Raw genomic sequence first — 7,997 nt, 5'->3', positions numbered from 1 at the left:
ATCAATTAAAACATAAAATTGCCTGAACAATCTTAACTCTGCTTCATTGTACATACACATTGTGGCACAGCTTTGAAGTACATCCCCGCGTGCTGCTTCACCCCTGCCCCAACATGCGTTTCAGCTGATTCTGATGGGATGATGAAGGGACATTTAAAATACTCAATTTTGTACATAGCCTTCGATGCATGGCCTTTTTCATAGTGTACTGCAAACTACAGTTCCCCAGCACAGGATTCATCTCATTAACTTTAATAGTCAGAAACCCTAATTATTTAGCCTCTGTAGGCATCCTGCACTCCTTCCTCCAGAGGGCGATTCATCTGACCTATTTTAGACAACTGCTCAGGGTGAGATGTGTCTCTTGATTTAGAGAGCTGCATTTCATGTGAAATGATTGAGTCAGTACCCTCAGCTTCAGATCAAACTTTAATGTGGTCTAGGATGAAAAAATAATTTTTTTTTTTTTTTTTGCAAGATCTTCCAAATTCCTTGTCTAAAACCGCAAAGTCTCTTGAACATTATTTGTGAGAGTTTAGGGCTAGCTATCAAGTTATCAGGTTCAGTGAAGAAAGTAAGTGGGTGTAAAGAAGATATCGGACTTTAACAAGAGAGCTGATGAAACGATCCAGTGAGGTCTCAGAACACAGGTACTTGCTGTCATTTCTCAAACCTGAATCACTTGCCATAGCTTACATCTTCAGTAAAAACGGTGCTCAGTTCTTTGGGCCAACATTAAAATTCCTGATTAAAACATCTGCAAATGCAGGATGGGATCAGCACTCACCCCCAGATCTGGGTCCAAGTACACTGTGTAAGGCCTTGCACACTAAAAAGGAACTGAATCAACCCTCCTCCAAAAAGACTGCAAATTTCTGAATTCCTTCAACTGAAGTCACTCCAGAGTTTGTTCACCTCTTCTTTAACTGAGTTAAAACAAAAAGTTAGTCTGACTATTGATTGACATTTCTTTTTTTTTTTCCTCTTTAGTTGTCTAACCATTGAACTGTGGTAATACAACAACTGTATGACAGGTTTTGTTTAATCACATACATTTTTCAGGCACTATTCAGGGAAAGGGGAAGAATGTTTTGTTATGGTACATGAATTTTGGGTGTGTAGCATCTACTCCTTGCTCTGCCAGAGGCTTCCCAGGGAGACTGTCTGAAGTCCCTCAGAGTCATTTGTATTGAACTGGGGTCCCCAGTTGGGACTTTGTCTCCTCTGTGCTTCCTTGGTCCCAGGAAAGAGACAGACACGTATCCAAGGGTGATCCCAGCCTGTGACAGGCTGACTTTCCCTTGGAGGATGCCCTTCTCTCAATCTCTGCATGACTCAGGTTCCCATGTGTAAGTATGAATAGGGATTCTCCCCTTCCAGTTAGCCTGGAAGTTCACAGTTGCAAAGACTGGCTTTTACTGCCAGTCTTATTCTTTGCATGTATAACAGGTCTCTCTTCTTGGTATGTCTGTGTTATAGTACTCGTTACTTTTGTATCATACAGACTTATCAACATTGTCTTTAGCACTTGCATTAAAATGTTTGTACAATGTTTCCCCTTTCCACTCATTTATCTTTTACACCCAGAAGTAAATAGCATCGCTTTATTTCACATATTCATCCTTCACCTAATCTATTTATTGAGAGATATGAGCTAGAAAATGTGGAGAAGTACCATGGGATTCAGCAGTGAAAGTATATTCTGACCTCTACGGTGGCTGATGGATCATAAACCCACTTGCCTCCAGCACATGCCTCCCAACCTGAGCGGAGCTGCGGGTGCTGGAGCGGTGCACGCCAACTGCGCCATCAGGCATCACAGGCATTTCTCTCATTGGTGGTAAATATCTGGGAAATCTCTCTGCATTTTTGGCACTGTAAATCTTATGCTCAGCTATAACTTAGAGATAAATTATGGTACATTCAGCTGCCATTAGTTTCAAATTAGCAGTGTCATTTAGATTTCTTTTTGTATAAAGATTATTGTATTTGTATAAATATATAAAGCTACAGATTCCAGAAGTTAGGACATATATTAACAGAGTGTGCTCACTAATCCTGGGAAGATCATGCCTCCTGTTCCATGGGATTTAGGCTTGTCTCCGATTCAAACAGATTTGTGGTGTGAAATGTTAGACAGTGCTGCTGGTGACTAGTTATTCACAAAGGCCAACGCTGATACCTCATTTTTCTTGTCCTCACACACTCTCAATTGCACTGGAAACTGCTCCTTCGAAGACAAAGCAACAAGTGAAAAAAGCCATGGTGTTTTCTTCCATGGTTAGTTGCCAGCAGTTGGCAAGATAAAAGCCTGGACTGAGAAATGAAGGCTTTTTCTGTTCTTATCCCTCGCTGTACCAAAGGGAACTCATGACCTGCAGTACACGCAGGTGGATTCAGACGTAATCCAGCTATTTGTGCCCTTCTCTCTGAGCTGCTTGCTGCATCCTGTGAAGCAGGGCTAGAGCAGAGCCGAGTGACAGGATGCTGACACTGCTTTCTGGTGGCCACCGTCAAAAAACATTTAATTTATATGCTTTGCCATATGCGTACAGCAAGTTCCCTTGGCCCCCATCAAGACTCTGGAAGGGAGAGCCAAGTCATGTCCCTTGGCTTGGCTCATCCTTGGCAGACATTCAAGCTTTCAGCTTGCCTTGGAGTAGATGACATTCACTTACAGCTATCCTTCGTAAATGTTTGGCCTTCAGAAGATAGTTAGTGGTCTCTGCTACTTTATATTGGTCCTGTTTGAAGCTGCTGGGTTTGAAGTCTGAGCACTTTCCATCCTTATAGAGAGTATCATGTAACTGGGGATGTCTATGGGTTCTGCAGCGCATCAAACTGAATGAAAACATTTTTCTCCTAATAAGACTTTTCGAAATTACTTTTTTATTTTCTTAAGGATGCGAAAGATAACCTAATGCTTTAGAAAAGAATTAGTAATGTTAATTTGCGATGGATAAAACTCTCTTTCAAGATGTAAATGATCAGACGTTGACAGTCATTCATCTCAGGTACCAAGCCAGCCAGATATAAGTCAGCAGATGTATCCCTGTTAGTGCTAAACTGAGACGGAGGCAACAGATGCTACCTCTCAGCAGGGCTTATTAGACCATGCCCAACAGCATGTTGACATAGTTACACAATATCCCAACTTCTTCTGGCCTGCAACTGCTTAGCTCATCGCAAAGGCAAAGGAGCAGGCAACTGCACAAAACGTGGCAGACATGCCTTCACTCTAAGACACTGGGTTTGTGGAAGACTTTTAAAAGCATCAGAGGGAGCTGAAACCCCTGTTGTCCTTTGCACTTTTGAAAAGTCTCCCTCTTGGTTAGCACACCGATCCCTACACTGTGGCTCTCAAGCCACCTGTATAGCAGACCATTTATTTGTACTGTAGATGAGCTGTTGTGGTTGCACATGTGCACTGACTATGGACCGAGTACGTGCACTGGACACCAGGAGATCTCTTATGTAGAGAGGTAGTCATACCATTCAACTAGCAAAGAATAGCTGTCAGAAGTAAATTGAATGAAAGCTGCACTTTTATCCACCTTCTCCCTTCCTGCTCCCCCTGTTAGTGCCCCAGGCTTGTTGCATGCTACTTTATGTTGGTGCTTACAGTAATAGTGCTTTTCATAAGTAGGCAGCATATAGTGTCTTGTGGATACCTGCTGTGGCTTTCAATGCACAAATGATAAATTATTGTTTCAATTTTTAATTCAAAATAATTTTTAAAATTTATTATTTTAGCCAAGTCTCCTCTTGCAGCAGTGACTGCCCAAAGAGCTGTCTTCCATCAAACTGTTCAATGATATTATGACACACGTAATCTGAAACTAAAATAAGGACATTGTGTATGTTTTACCTGGTAATGATCGATAATTTTAATTAATATCTTCAGCATTTTATAGATGGCCAGTTTAAGTAATTCAGAATACAAAGAAGGTAGTTTCAGTACTCTTTTGGACACTTGATCATATGCAGCAATTTGTACATTTCATTTTTTAAAAAAGTCTAGGTTTTATGGTTTCAGAACAAATCTGATAAACACATATCTGTGTTGCTTTTTTTAAAATTACAGCTAGCAAACCAAAAATACATGTTCCAACTGACCAGTCTTATGGGAAACTAACTGTGAGATCCAAGTGCTAGCAATGCAATGGTGACTGTCATTGCAACTGCCTCAGGTGATACAGGCCTGTAAACAGGGCTAGACAAGACGAAAAAAATTCTCTTAAAATTATCTATCTTCTTCCAACCATTTCTGGACCGTTCTTGACCAGTGACTGGTTCTGTTTGAAATACACCATTTGCAGAGTCTGCCTGTGAAGACTATTCCAGAGACAGATGCACTTTTCCATAAAGTTGATTTTTTCCAGTCTAGTCTTTCCCCTGTATTATTTTTTTCAGTTACTCCAAGGCTCTAGTAAGCTGCCAGAGAAAATAACAACAGAAGTTCTGCAAGATGGAGAATGGAGAGCTAAAGAAAAGGACACGGGGAGAGCTACTGCCTGTAGAAGGACTAAGCAAAGGAAAGATTTTTTTGGTGAAGGCAGCAGCCAAGTGTGCCATACTTATCATTCTGTCACCTTTTCTCTGTGAGTCACAAGTTGTTTTCTTTATAGAGCTTCATTTTCTTTACCTCAACAGTGTGAACAAGCAGAAGGTCTGGCATAATTTGACTCACAGAGCAATAAGGTATTTTCATACAGGATTTTCCTGTGTCAGTGGGCATCAAGGCAATCAACGCCCAGCTGCAGTTAGCGACCAAGTCAAGCTTTTGGACAGAAATCACCACTCAGCTCTACCAGTGTTTGCGTCTACAGGGACAGGTAGCCAAGACTTGGACCCCCTCATCATGACTTGTTTGCCTGAACACCAGGCCCAGAAACCAGCTTATTCTTATCTCCAACTCATTCTTTCAAAGTTTCTTTCTTTCCTGAGTGCATGTAATTTCAAAATACTTTGTTCATTTTTGGGTCTTTGAACTTTTACAAGACTAATAAAATAGTACGAGGAAAGGCAGGAAAAGTGGTTTCTACATATACTACAATATCACAAACCACCTGAATGAACTTGACAAACAACAAGGTGTTAGATTGGCTGTGCTTACTCCTACAGGCCAGGTGCAATCATTTCAAGGCACATCCTTATAGACCCAGTCTTTGGGTTTAGCCCATCCACCAAATCCCATCTGTTTAATATACTTTTATGACACATATGATGACTTCCAAAATGAGCAGTCAGGGCAAAAGCCTACCTGTTGAGATAGCGAATGTAGCATTCCTCAAAGTTATGAAAACGTAGCGTCTAAGGGCAGATGAAATGGCAGTGACCTGAAATAACAGGAAGCTGGCCTCAGTTATATGTCTGGCAGGGGCTGAGGGTGATGGAAGCTTGTGAGCTGTATCCAAAACCATGAAATATAGCCCTGCCCCTGAATGAACTGGAAGGCATATTTCAGCCTACAGCAAGTCAAAGTTCAAGCACCACTGGCCTTTGGGACCTCTGTTCAGTCCTTGTTCAGATCCAAATATAGAAGCTTTGGAGTGACCTTTTGACTCTACTGCTGAATTTCACTGGCACCTAAGTCTTCCCATCTATTCAGCTGTGGGCTTTCCCCAATGCATTCACCTGCATTCATACTTCCCTTGTGAAAAATGGGAATGAGAGAGAAAAGTAAACTCTTGCATTAACTCAAACCTTCTCCTGGGAGTCTGGAAGGGAGTGCTGGAGAATCCAAGCTTTTGCAAGCCTTTTTTGTTTGCCTTAGAATATGCAATGTTTTGTGAAATCTGTTTTGCAAAATGGTTAGCAAGAGGTGAAAGGAAATCTCTAGGAAAAAAAGAAAGGTGCAAAGTAAAAATAGAGCCAGATAAGAAAAAATTTGCTTGAATCTAGGAATCTGAATTACGCCGTCAGAGAGGGAAAAAGCAAATTAATGCTCTGTATGGAAAAATTGCGTGTCCTAATGCTTTACGGGGCATGAGCATTTCAGAGATTCACAGGGTACCTGCAGATCTCTGCATCCAGTTCAGACCCAGTGGCAGCAGTAATGGGGTTTAGTCTCCCTCTGCCCAGCACTTGCTCCCAGTGTCCTTCGTGGGGAATGACGACTTTCCAGAAGGATCATCAAGGGAGACAGTATGCAATAAAGGTCTGCTCATTTTCATAAAGATTGTAATTTCCATATTAAAAACTGTGCCTAAGGAAGCTTGATGGGAAAAATGCTAATAGACAAATACAGTCTGACAGGCACATTGAGTCAAAAGGTCTCTGCTCAAAATTAACCACAATTCTTCTAATTGAACACTTATGTAAACTTCTGGCTGGGCCTCTCTGCGTTCAGACACATCCCATACACCACAAACGCATGCATTCATGATGTGTTGAGGCCAATCTAGATGCTGGCTCTCCCTCAGAAGGACAGTTTTGTTGTCCCTGTCTGTGTATCCTGCCCCATCCTGTGTATCAGTTCAGCAAGCCACATCACTTCATCCATTGACTGCTTTGCTCTTCTTCACTGCCAGCTTCCAGCCAGAGCAGCCAGCAGAGGTGGCTCAGCCTGGCCATGCAGCAGCTGGGTACCGGCGACTAGGGAGAAGACATGTAACCTGGACCAGAGAGGAGGAGAGCTGGCCTCTTGCTCCATCAGCAGCTCGTAGTGTAAGTTGATAGTGAAACTGCACCCCAGAGCTACCCGTTATAACATGATATGGGGTACTGATCACTTTGTGCTTGGAAATAGAAGACTCTTAATGGGACTGAGCTGTTGCTGCTCACAGCAGTGGTGTTCATGCTAGGGTCTCCAGTTAAAATTGCTGATGATCGTTGCTTTTGGTATGATTTAGAGGATTGCTAGTGTTAACTAGCTTTGTTAAAATCTTCTTTGGTGGGCCAGCACTGGATCCCCAATCTTTTGAGGATGGTCCAAAGCGATTTTAGAGTTCATGCTCAAAAAGGTTCATCATGCCCTGATTGTTCATTGTGGAGGTACAGTGACACTGGCAAAGGGAGGAGGTTTCACAGCCCTTCCCACCTCACTGCTAAAGTCCTTTGGGTTTTTGTGGTGATACACAAAATTTGGGTAGGAAATATGTTATGGAACACCACAGAACAAAGAACCAGAAAGGGCACAGGTATTCCTAGTCTTGCTTCCTGTATCTCTGCTTAGAAGGGAGGACACGGATTTTTTCACTGGCAGTTATGAAGATTTCTGCCATGGCCATTGGTAGGGAGTCAACATGGTGTCCCAAGATCACTGCTGCCAAACCTGACAGGTTTGTTGGCTCCCTCAGTTTGTGGGCAATGTCCCTAATTCACCCGTTGTAGGACTACAGGACAGAAGGAGAAATTTGCTCTTTCAAGGGCTGGAGGCCTTAGCCCCATGCAGGACCACGCTAGAAACTGCTTCCCTTCAGCAGCTGTGTGCTTTTGGCTAGTATCTACTGGTGGCACAGCTGGAGGTGGGTACTGCATGAACGCCCAAGAGGTCGGGGTGAGACACCAAGATGACTGTGACTGTGCTTTCTGGAAAGCATTCTCATCAGGACTGCTATATTTCCACGTTTGCATTTGAAAGATCTTGTGCATGCGCACATTTTAAGGATAACCAGAGTCAGTGCATTAAGGTGTGAGAGATTTACAGACCACATTCAAAATTTTAGCCTGCCCATTTTTTAAAATAGAAAGTGGTGGTTGCATAAGCACTATAACCATATATTACAAAAAAGTCTTTCTGATGTCTGAGATAGCCCAAGTATAGTTTGGCTAGGTATTGTGCTTTAAGAAAGCACAAAAGGTGTTTCAAGTCTTTCATTATTTAAAGATTATTCCAATTTATGAAAGTACGGCTATATTGCTAATTACACATATTTTGTGTGTGTGCAGATAGGGAATTACCTGCAATTTCTGTCTGGCTGTGTTTTGATATACGACACACAGATTGAGCTTTCAGCCTTCAACTTGCAATCTTTCCTAACAGTCATCTGAAA

The sequence above is a fragment of the Gymnogyps californianus genome, chromosome 3, assembly GCF_018139145.2.
Source record: "Gymnogyps californianus isolate 813 chromosome 3, ASM1813914v2, whole genome shotgun sequence".
NCBI lineage: Eukaryota > Metazoa > Chordata > Aves > Accipitriformes > Cathartidae > Gymnogyps > Gymnogyps californianus.
Note: the sequence above shows the minus strand (reverse complement) of the source record.